Source organism: Salvia miltiorrhiza, chromosome 2, assembly GCF_028751815.1.
Source record: "Salvia miltiorrhiza cultivar Shanhuang (shh) chromosome 2, IMPLAD_Smil_shh, whole genome shotgun sequence".
In the NCBI taxonomy this organism is placed as follows: Eukaryota; Viridiplantae; Streptophyta; class Magnoliopsida; order Lamiales; family Lamiaceae; genus Salvia; species Salvia miltiorrhiza.
The window spans coordinates 44,262,375-44,275,148 of record NC_080388.1 but is presented as its reverse complement, the minus strand read 5'-3'; the positions used below and the strand labels follow the sequence as shown (position 1 = coordinate 44,275,148).

The 12,774-nt window shown below is 34.7% G+C and overlaps 1 long non-coding RNA gene across 5 annotated transcripts; it reads left to right on the top strand.

Moving 5' to 3' along the window:
• The first annotated feature begins 268 nt into the window (after window positions 1–268).
• On the top strand, window positions 269–12,054 carry LOC131013633 (uncharacterized). 5 transcript variants are annotated; one of them, XR_009097764.1, is made up of 8 exons: window positions 269–312; window positions 4,082–4,124; window positions 4,976–5,029; window positions 5,109–5,150; window positions 8,281–8,379; window positions 8,790–8,923; window positions 9,354–9,438; window positions 11,649–12,054. It is a non-coding gene; the product is annotated as an uncharacterized LOC131013633 (long non-coding RNA). The 5 variants fall into 5 exon arrangements; XR_009097765.1 differs by having other exon boundaries at window positions 4,971–5,029; XR_009097762.1 differs by lacking the exon at window positions 4,976–5,029.
• The last annotated feature ends 720 nt before the right edge of the window (window positions 12,055–12,774 follow it).

Sequence of the window (12,774 nt, the reverse complement as noted above, 5' to 3'; positions counted from 1 at the left end):
TTTGAAAGCTGTACAACATAGAAAAAAATAGTAAACTTTTGATTAATTATTATTAATATTTTAAAAAGGAGGTGTAAGGAGTAAGAGAGGGGCTATAAATAGAATCACCCATCACACTATAAAGATCAGCTGGGCCGCCCACTTAAAGCCCACATCTAAAAGCCCATTTAAACAAAAGATCAGCTGAATCACCTCTAATTCCCCTACACCCTCGTCTGCATCTCAATTTCAGGTGCATCTCAATCCCTCGTCTCCTCCCTCATCTGCATCTCAATTCCAGCCCCTCCTCCCTCGTCTGAATCTTAATTTCAGGTGCGTCTCAATTTCAGTGTTCCGCTTTTCTCCGCGCTGCTTCCTGTCATGGTGGCTCTCACCGCCTTCGCAGCCCTCTCATCGACATTCACTTCTCGGGCGACATTTTCTGTTATCCTTAGTTTCATTCAATTTTTTTCCCTTTTCTTTGTTTGGAAAACCAAACTTGTATTGCTACTCACTTAGGTTTCTGACTTTTTAAAATTGCTACTGACTTTGTTTGTAATTGCTCACCCGAAGATTATTGTTGGGTATCTTCGCCTAGCCGGAGGTTCACCTCTTGGTTACCGACCGTCCTGCCGCCTTCACACGTTGCTCAAGCAACAACAAAACTCTACACTCCGTGCTTCTTCCTTTTCCTTCTTCTTACACCTAAACCTGCAAAATCAGAGGAAATGCAAGTAAAAAAGAAAAAGAACAGAATACAACAGGAAGAAGTAAAGAAAGACAGAGGTGGGAAAAAAGGTGTCTCAGGGACACAGGTGGCTCAGATTTTTCCCACGGTAGGCTCGGCTCTTCCGGCAGCGTTAATGATCACGGCTCAAGGAAACATGGAGAACTAATCGGCACTCAAGTCTCGCTTTGCACAGCCACCAAAATCCACAGTGTATCACCAAACAGGAATCCAATTAACAGGAATCCGGCGATACACGCAATCAATCGGAGCGAGGTTCACACACACAGTCACCAATCAGGAAACCACGAACAGGAATCCGGCGACCCTTCAGGAAGGAATAGCAGAGCCCTCCGGTCAAACAGTGTGTGAAAAACTCTCTCTAATGGAAAGCCAATGCAGCGAGGATTAAAAGGGTGGAGCATTAAAGTCGAAGGTGGGGAAACGAGGAGACGGGGCGGTGGAAGGGCGGTGGAGAGGGGGAAGACAAAAAGGTTAGGAGGGGAGAGAGAGTAGCGGCGCAGGGGAGTGATGAAATGGGGGGGGCTGATTTGGACTTAGGGTATAAAGGGGATGGGCTTGGGCTTGGGGGGAATTAATGATATTGGGCCAACACTCCACATTCCACCTTTGGCACAATGATCATTAAGTCACCAGGAAAGAGCCAGCCTTTGAATCGAGCTTTATCATCACAGCCATTTTTACTATCATCCTGTCACAGAGACAAGATAATAGAGGGTGAGAAAAATATTATGCATATTTAACTCAATCTCTACACTAGAGACCAACCCAAGGGGAAATCACCACATTCTCAAACCATAAGGTTATCATTGAAGACTCACAGACACAACAAAACACTCACACATAGCAAGAACAAAGCAGAGAAGACGGTCGACAGAACAGAGCAGAGCACACATATGCGACGACAAAGCAGAGAACAGACTCAAAGCAAAAGCAGAACAGAAACACATAGTAGGGCAGGAAGGCCGACCAGGACAGAGCTAACGACAACAAACCAGAGCAGACCAGAGCTCAACAGAGCAGAGCGGAGCTCGCGACACAGAACTCAGACTACAGTCAGAGCCAGAGACAACATACAGAACACAAAGTTAGCATACACACAGAGCACAGCTCATGACGAACGACAGGGGAAAGACGCAAAACAAACTCAGAGCAAAGCTCCAACAGACAGAGCAAAACTCAGACACAACAGAAACACAAAAGGTCATCCAAACTCTTTCTTAGTAAATCCCTTAACAACAAGCCTAGTTTTATATCTCACATTATCAATTTCATGCTTGACTTTGAACAACCATTTGCACTCAACAATAGAACATTCATCAGGCTTTTCAATAAGTATCCAAGTTTCATAATTATTAGTTTTATTCATAACATGCTCACGTCCGGGCTCATCATGCATGATTGGTCCATTCTCAACCACAGGGTTTATATCCAAATTGAATTGGGGATCCACCTCAAAAGGAGCAGTGGGGGTAAGCATAAAATCATATCTTTCATGATCAAAGGATTTCAGTTTCTCCACCTCACTTGGAGCATCAGATTGTGAGGATTCAGTCAAACATGGAATGGTAATTTCATTAAACACTACATCCCTACTGATGCAAGTTCTAAACCTAGGGATAGACCTATCCCTCACCATATAGCAGTTGATCATAATGACAGAAAAGGCTCAAACTGCTGCAGGCAGCAAAACTCAAGACAGCAGCCACACAGACACAAACAAAACAACAGTCAACAAGCAACAACCCAGAGCAGAGCTCAACAAACACCAGAGCTCACACAACCAATCCAGATAAGCCCCTCTCTCCCTTGTTTTCCAGGATACTCGCACGAGGAGACCCACAGGGGAATCCAGACGAACTGGACCAAAACAAGGGAGATCTCACTCGGCTTGGAATGCCAAAGGTTTATCGAGATTTCAGACACCACGCGGAAGCACAAAAGAAAAACAGGATCGCAAGATACCAAGATCTTCAACAAGCAAAACATGCAAAACACAAACAACAACAACAACACCAACCCTAGAAGCTAGGAGTTTCAAGATCAAGCCGATTTACCAGAGCCGTCTCTCCCAGGAAGGGGAGAGGCCGGACCTACCTCTTTCCTTGCTCGTCGGGAGCGAATCGGCGCAGCCCGAAGGGGCGGCGGGGTGAAGGAGGTGCGGTCGGAGGGTGCCCCAGCTAGGTCACCGTGGCTCTGATACCACTGTTGGGTATCTTCGCCTAGCCGGAGGTTCACCTCTTGGTTACCGACCGTCCTGCCGCCTTCACACGTTGCTCAAGCAACAACAAAACTCTACACTCCGTGCTTCTTCCTTTTCCTTCTTCTTACACCTAAACCTGCAAAATCAGAGGAAGTGCAAGTAAAAAAGAAAAAGAACAGAATACAACAGGAAGAAGTAAAGAACGACAGAGGTGGGAAAAAAGGTGTCTCAGGGACACAGGTGGCTCAGATTTTTCCCACGGTAGGCTCGGCTCTTCCGGCAGCGTTAATGATCACGGCTCAAGGGAACATGGAGAACTAATCGGCACTCAAGTCTCGCTTTGCACAGCCACCAAAATCCACAGTGTATCACCAAACAGGAATCCAATTAACAGGAATCCGGCGACACACGCAATCAATCGGAGCGAGGTTCACACACACAGTCACCAATCAGGAAACCACGAACAGGAATCCGGCGACCCTTCAGGAAGGAATAGCAGAGCCCTCCGGTCAAACAGTATGTGAAAAACTCTCTCTAATGGAAAGCCAATGCAGCGAGGATTAAAAGGGTGGAGCATTAAAGTCGAAGGTGGGGAAACGAGGAGACGGGGCGGTGGAAGGGCGGTGGAGAGGGGGAAGACAAAAAGGTTAGGAGGGGAGAGAGAGTAGCGGCGCAGGGGAGTGATGAAATGGGGGGGGCTGATTTGGACTTAGGGTATAAAGGGGATGGGCTTGGGCTTGGGGGGAATTAATGATATTGGGCCAACACTCCACAATTATAACACCAAAGCTTCAAAACCTTACACATAAATATTGATTTTTGTTTCCTAAAAAAGTATTTATTTTTGTTTTTTCATATGTGCCATATTTTGTACTATCTGTTTTCTTTCGGATTTTTTTGTTGCTTACGGATGAGTATTGAATTTATTTTTTTGTGGTTAGCTTTCTTCATATGTGCTGCTTCTCTGAAATTATTTTTGCTTAAGGAAAATGCCTCAAAAACTATTCTTTTTGTTTTTTCAGTAACATTTAAAATAAAAAACCATTTGTTGTTGCTAGTTGCTACCTAATATTTCGTTGTTATATTGCTTTGTGTTGAGGCTATAATTTTGTAGCAAAGCTCATCTATTGTTTTTTGTTTTAATTGTATAGATTTGCGAGGAACAACCTTGTGAGAAACTTCACAACAACACATGTAAGTTTTTTTACCATTTTTTTAAGGTTTAATTGCCCATAAAATACTTAAACTTTCATCAAATTCTGATTTTGCACACAAACTTATTTTTTTAAGATTTAATTGCCCATAAAATAACTTAAACTTTCATCCAATTCTGGTTTTGCACACAAACTTTGAACTGTGACGTGATAATTACTAAGCTTTTGATTTTATCTGATTTTGCTACTAATCCAAATTCTGGCCAAATACCAAGTTAATATATAACATGGCGTGCCAATTTTAACGTGGCGTAATTATTCTTGCGTGACAATTAGTAGACAAAATAATATTTTTTAGTATTTAATTTCTTATCAATAAAAATTGAACACAAAGCAAATAACTCAAACTATATATATTTATACTATTTGAATGACTTCTATTTTATATATTGGAGTAATCAGTTGTGTAGTGGTGAATTAGAAAAAAGTTGATTTAAACTTGAGAATTAAAAAAAAAATACTATTATTTGATTTTATATATTAAGTTATTGACAATTTGGGTTATTGGCTTTGTGGGTTTTTTTTTTAATTAATAAGAAATTAATAATAGATACGTCACGTCAAATATTAGCACATTATATTAGCCTGATATTTGACCGGAATTTGAATTAGTAGCAAAATCATATAAAATCTAAATTTTAGTAATTATCACGCTACAATTCAAAGTTTATGTGCAAAATCAAAATTGGACGAAAGTTCAGTATTTTATGGCAATTAATCCGTTTTTAAAATATATAAATATGATTTTGATGTTTTTTGGGAGTTTTTTTAAATAAATAAATAAAATACTATTTCAAGTTGGGATGATGTACTTTGCTCGTTTTAGTACAGATTTTGAGACTTACATCAAAGCTTTGAAAACCTTGCAGATACGTATTCTCATATGTGCGTCAATCTTTGAAAATCATTTGGGTCTCTCATTGGTGTAGTTTGTTTTTCTTGAAATGGGTGTTCTTTTATTTAGGATGCAGATGGGTATTGTTTCTTATGAAGCCAGCTTCATTTGGTATGTAACTCTATTTATATTGTAATTTTTTTTGTCTTATAAAATAATGATCTGATCATAGTCTGTTACTTTCTGTTTACGGTGATCTAATGTGTATTTTTTTGCGTTTAGTTTTCAAGAAAAAAAGATTGTTTCTTGAGCTTTTAAGTTAAGCTATATAAATGGATTGGATTTATTTTTATTGAATTCACTAAGGTTATTTGCAAGTCAAGCATCTCGATTGAGCTTAAATATTTTGACTCAGTCCTCAAGAGTAACTTTTTTGTCTAAAATAAAATATCTCATAATAATCTATACCCATAAATATTTAATCTCAATCAAGATGCTTGACTTACAAATAACCTTAGTAAATCTCATAATAATGGAAAAGAAAACTGGGCAGGAACTATTTTGTTTGGAAAAGTTTCAAATTTATGTTAGATAAAAAAGTTAATCTTGAGGACGGAGTCATAATTGATGCCATACCCATAAGAATCAAAGTGTTCAAATTTGTTGCAACAGCTTCCAAATTTCAATTGATTCTTGGTATTTTTTTTTCGTTTAATGATGATGTTTGAAAATTTGAAATTATTTTTCAGCAAAAAACCACTATTTTCGCAGCTAGATAGCTCGTATTGATGTCTTTTCAGAAGCTTAAGAAATAGAACAAAAAAATTAATGTCTTTTGATAAGCTTAAGAAAAAGAACAAAATAAAAACCATTCCTTTTTTCAACAAAGAACCATTGTTTTGGCAAACTAGGTTGCTCATCTTGAATCCCTTTTGATAAGCAAAACAAATATCACAGAAAAAAAAAAATCACAATGGTTTAGATACTTCAACATATGTGTTTTGGCAAACTAGGTTGCTCATCTTGAATGCCTTTTGATAAGCAAAACAAATATCCCAGTAAAAAAAAAATCACAATGGTTTAGATACTTCAACATATGTGCATATGCATCTCATAAAGATTAAATATAATTAAAATATAAAAAAATGGAAAATTATTAAAAAAAAATCCGCAACAATAACTCTCTAAATTAAGAACCTAAATTTGAAAACACGTAAATTTTCAATTTTGTATAAAGTGCAATGATAATTATAGTTATTAAATAAATATTTATATAATATTAAGATAAATATAATATAAAATTATATCTAGATATTGTATTTATATTCATGTGACTTCAAATCTCTTAGCATTTACATAAAATATGTACTATAAAAATTTCAAAATGCAAATTTATAGTTTTGTATATGTGTGATTCACGTTATCAAAATTAAATTTTGCATACATACAAAATCTTATTATAAATACAAATAGCAATATCTTAATATACAAAATATAATTTAGATAAAAGTGGCCACCAACAACTCAAAAAAATAGGCCGCCGACTAATTTAGATTGAGCAATTTAAAAGATAATTACAAAATTTACAGATTATTTTATGTTCGTAAGAGAAATTATAAATCTATAGTTTGTAAAAATATACTCATTTTTGTTCAATAAAATATCATTACAATTAAAAAAAAAATACTATTTCCACCTTTTATGATCATACACCCTAAGAAAGTGTAGAGTTGAAAAATAGACGTGTGTTGATCTAATAGTGAAGTTTTTAATGATTAACGCTAAAGATCTCAAATTTGAGTTCACCATCACACCATTTTAAAAAAATATTTAATTTAAATTTCAAAATTTTGCATAAAATTAATACTATAATAAATGGAATAAATTATTAGAGCAATCCAAACACATGATAAAATATATAGAAACAATTAGGTACTCTATATATAATTCTTACCTCTGTACTAAAAAATTATAAATACTACAAAATGGGGAAAAAACCTACATAATATTGATGAGAAAATAAATCATAAATTAAGTGGGCGAAAATAAACAAAAAATTATTTATACTAAAAATAATGCAGATACTTTAATAGTTAAAATTGCACAATTATATTTCTATAGTGATCATGCGTAAAAACTTATGCGTAAATAAAGAAAGGAAAATAAAATAAAAAATAAAAGAAATGCAACAAATCTATATATCTATATATTATATAAAAGAGCAGTATAATAGCTACTTTTTCACCACCAAAATTTATCTCTCCTCACTTTTTTTTTTTGTTTTTTCTTTTATAAAAATCGCCAACTTTGATTAATGAAAAGATATTAAACATGGATGTCAAATTAAAGATAACGAAATGATCTTTAATTTGATATTTGATATAAAAATTATAAAAAATAAATTTAAAACGAATAAGTTATTATCAATTAAAGCTACAAAATTATTTTTTTTTCCGTCTCTCTCATGTTTTATCTCTCCTTTCTCTTTTCTAATTTCTTTTAATTATAAGGTTTTTTCTCCTTCACTCATTTTTCATATTTTCTATTGTATAGGAACTTTATTTTAGAATTTGTATTTAAACAAAATGACCACATAAATATGATTAAATATGCAATCCAAAAATATACTATTAAACTATATGCAAATAAATAGTTTTGGACATCTTAGAATATTATATGATATATAATGATACTCATTATCATTTATACTTACTTTTGATGGTGAATTTATATATTTATACACATTATCAATGAAATTCAATTTATTGGTAATTGAAAATACAAAATTGAAAATTTATATATTTTCGAATATATGTTTTTTTATTGAAATTATGTCGTGGATAATTTCAATTTTATATTTATATTTATATTTAAATTATATATATTATGCATATTTATTTATTTAATGTATCGTTCAGTTTCGATACTGATCATGCATCGCACAAGTGGGCGTGAGCTAGTAATATAAAATCAAAAGAAAAAAGGAAATAAATATTTATATATGAAATTTGGAATTTTGAGCATCTAACTCACACATGTCCTAAATATCTTAAAACCAACAAGAGATTTTTAGAATGCGAAAATTAAAAAAAAAATAGTGATGAAATTTCCGAACTAATTTCGAGAACCTTGCAAAATAGTTTCGGAATCGATAATTATAGTAGTTTTTAATTTATGTATATTATTATAGCCCATTTGTTTTAATCTTAAATATTGGGCCTATCGGCCTTCTCGTTACAAATACATTTAGGCCCATTTTTAACCTTCCTTGGTCACCAACTAAAATACTAGCAATTTGCAGATTGACGGAATAACGGTTTCTCTATACAAATTCATCGTTCTTCAACTTCAACCTCTTGGCCCTCTCCTTCCTTTGGAACTCGAGAGGGGAAGATCGCCGGTTAGTTTTTTTTTGCCATCTGTTTTTCTTTTTCTATTCTATTATCGCTGTGTATTTTTTCTCTTCTGTTTATTTCCTCTTAAATGATGAATTTTATTTTCTGATTTTGTGTATGGCGATCCAATTATTTATATATGGATGTCTATTGAACTGTTTGGATGTCGAATGTTTTTTAGGTATGGATAAATTGTGTGAGCGTTGCTGAATTTAATTTCTATTGTTGTACTATCCAGCAACAATCATGAGTGAATAGTTGAATTTCGGTTGAGCTGAATTTTAGCTGAGTTAGTAGTGGTGACATTTGTTTTGAGCAGAGATGATGTGAGTCTGTGTAATATGCAGGAAAGTCTGGAGGTGTGCCTAAAATTCATTCATTTAAGCTTGGCTTAATTTGAGTTGTTTGCTCACAGATTAGACGATAATGCCACACAAAACTCGACCTATGACGGCACTCTTGGTCTTCACTGGGGTGAATGCTCTCTTGCTCCCAACACTTGGACCTGTTTATGATTTCGTTTGCTTCCTCCCATACTGGGAAAGAAGGGTACGTTTCTTGTAGTTTATACGTCTTTGATGTATGCTGTGATATGATTATTGCTGTCAATTTTATGGAATTTCTAGATTTTTAATCTCATTTAGTTTCCCCTTTATTAAGATGCATTTCGTATTTTGTGCTGTATTTATTTACCAAATATACTTGCTATACATATGCTTCATTGACTCCACTTCGTGGCTTGCTATTGTGCAACATTTTTTCTTTTCTAGCAGTAGTTTTCCATTAAAAGAGACACACCCTAACTATTATTCATGCTCTACTGCACATGATCTTTCTATGTCAACAATTATGTTGCAATGCCTGTTGTTATATGGTGGTGCTCAGTAGTGTGTGCAGCGTTGAAGCTTAGTGCTACTTCAGTGTTTTGTCATCCGTTGCTTTTTTTTGTATGTTCACTTGTGATGCTGGATTTACACAGAGAGAACGTCGGCGCCAAGAACGTGAAGCTGCCTCTACCGGAACTGTTGGATCATCCCAGTCAATAAGTTAGAACAACTTTAGAGGTATGCGTTATAGGATATGATTGTTTATACTGTTAGGTTCACTCACGAGAGTGACAGACACAGGGTCTCCATGTAGATTCACATGAAGCTGATAAAATAATTTCGTTGCTTTGTGATGTTTCTATGACTCGTTATTAATTAATGCTTTGTATTCTAATATGGCTGGATACTTTTTTGCATCTCTCTCTCTCTCTAAGTGATGTGATTCTTGTTATGATGTAAAAAAAAGAATTCAAACGAGATGGTGCTTATAACTAAACTTCGATTCTTTAAGCTTCAAATGAGATAATGCTTAGCATTCATTTGCGATTTTCAAGCTCCAAATAAGTAATGCTTAGAACATAGTTTCCATTTATCAGATTATAGACGAGATAATGCTTACAAGTCAGTTATAGTCTTTCAAGCTCCACACGAGATGATGCTTACAAGCCAGTTATGGTCTTCTGAGTATTTTGGCCCCAAACAATATGATGCTCACAAATTATATGTGGTTTGTCAAGCTCCAAATGAAATGATGCTCATAACTTAATTTCAGCCTTTGAAGCTTTAAATGAGATAATGTTTAGCGCTCAACTCAGGTCTTTCAAGCTTCAAATGAGCGATGCTTAGAACTTAGCTTCGATCTATCAAATTATAGACGAGATGATGCTCACAAGTCAGTTATGGTCTTACGATCTCCGAATGAGATGTTGCTCACAAGTCACGAGTTAAGAATTAAAAATAATTCTTAATTTATATTTTAAAATTAATTTTTATTTGATTCAATTCTTATATAACATATGTGTCATTGTCAATCTATGCATACTCATTTGTGCAGATATTAATAAAAAAAGCAAAATTTTAGAAAATAAAATTCGAAAGACTAAAATATACATAAGAGTAAATAGTAAAAACCAAAATTAAGAGAATATAAAATGAAAAAATCTATACACAAAATGACAAAATGTGCATTCAACATTCACGTGGGACTAGGAATATATATGAATTGAATGCAGTGAATATTATTGTATTTAATAGAATTTTTAAAAAGAAAAACATACAAGTAAAAAACAAATAGCCAAAATCATTTAATTCCCTCTTCCCCCCACCCCCAAAAAATAATGTTATGTTGGTCCTGAGCGAGTACGTATTGGTGTATGGGGGAAGAATATACCAGTTACAAGCTTTCATTGTTTTTATTATTTTTTATTTTTATCATACTGATGTAGAATCGATTAGCTTACTAAAGATGTAAGGTTTCAGTTGACTTAATGAGCACACTTATAAGTGAGTTGACTTTATTCACTTTAGTTGTTCTACTGAGTGTGAGTAGTTAGTAAACCTATTGATAACTTGAAAGTTTATCAGTTGGGTTAATAACTAACGTTTGTGCCGAATGTGGTGTATTAAGCTACTTGCATTTGTTGAAAATCTTAAAGTTACTTATCAACTTAATTGTTAGTCATTTTTTTTTGGAGCGAAAGTTAGTCAGGTTTAAATACATATACAACTTATGGTTTTAGTGATACTGAAATGGTCAGTTGACATTTTGTGTGCTAGTTGATGTCAATTCAATAATAATATGTAATGTATAGTGCTGAAACTAAAAGAACACACAGAGTTTTACGTGGTCAAAAGAAACCCCCATACGTCCAATACCTGTTTATCAGGTTAATTCCCTTAAATCTTTGGATTCTTTGTTTTAGCGCTGCAATTCAACTGATCAGTTTGGTAACCTTATAGTGATCCATGGGTTAACTGGTCGTGACCCGGTCTAACCTTTCTTTCAAACTGCTAACATTTCGCGACTTACTTGCTTATATTTTTGACAACAAAACTTAACATAAAGTAGAGTCGAGTGTAGAAATGGGTTCAATGAAGAACAGATTCTGAATAATTCAGATTACTCAATTATAGAGTTTAGGATGAACAAAGGGATCAACCTAGAATATGGTGGAAAACTATTGTAGAATCTCAAGTGATAACTTGTGTCGGAGCGTGAGAATCCTTAAGCATTTTGTTTCCCCTCTGGTTACTTGCTGCTATAAGTTGCAAGTGTTTTGAGCTTGAATGCTTGAGAGTTTTTCGCAACGTTTTCAATAGTAATTGTTTACCTCGTTTTTGGGCTTTATTTGTGGGTTATTTGGTGTACATTCGAGCATGCTCCGTGCATATTAGCGCTATTATACACTTGCTCGATGTCCTTTTGGTTCTTTTGTGTTGTTTTGCAGGTTGCCGAGGTTTCTTGAACGTTTTGAAGAGTTTGCGGGTGTTTTTGAAAGATTAGACGACGGCCACCGCCGCCTCACGGCGGCCGCTGCCCACCGTGCTTGTTTCGAAGAGATCTGCGTAGGGGGTAGGCGGCGCCGCAGCCCCTGGGCGAATCCGGCAGTTACGAATTTTCGTATAAAAGCCCTTTTTTAAGGTTTTTCCTATCACCTTCGACTCCAGCACCCTCCTTAGGCGATTTCTATCATTTTTCTCTAGTTTTTGAGTATTAGAACACATCTAAACATCATTTGGAATCCTCGGATTGAAGATCGCTTTGGTTTTGGATTGAAGTTGCCTGGACTATTGTAAGAACATCTTTATTTCCTTTTGATTGGTTTATGGTGCATTCTTGTTGTTCTTTATTGAGTGATGGCTTTGACGGACTATGATTATTGTTGGATTTATGCCGTTATTGCCTTTGTTAACGTTGATTGTTCCTAGTTCGTTTTCTCGTTTTGCCTAGTTTAATTTCCCCTTGCAATTCATTGTTCTAGCTCAAGTTACATTCATTTAGTTGACTTGCTTTGCTTGAGATTTCAATCGTGGATTATGCTTAGTAAATTTTATACGGAGTATTAATGTTGAATGAGATATTGGCTTTTGTTGAATGTTCAAGTTGATTAAGGCAAGCGATTTAGTAGTCGATTGGTGTTATAAGGTGTATTGTTTTTGTGATAGATTAATTCCACTAGCACTAATGAATATGATGGTGATGTCTACTTGTCTCATGCATGATTTTGAATTGTTCTATTAAGTCTAATTGTTTCATGTTCGTCAATTGTTGCCTAGATAGCGAGAGAGTTCGCCAGTACCAAACTTTTGATTAGAATGTTTAGGATTTACAGTTTTCTGTGAGTAACAAGATTAAAACCCTGTTTAGCCTTAATTGTGAGACGACTTGGGTTAGCTTACTACACGACCTCGTGCGATTATGAGTCAATCCCTTAGGTGTTTTGATTTAACACACAATCTAATTATCTGTATTGGTTATTTTTCTTACGCAAATAATTTTATGTAAGAAAAGTGTAAGAATTTTTACAAAAAATCATGCAAACAATTAACATCAAAGATGTGTTTTAATCCTTC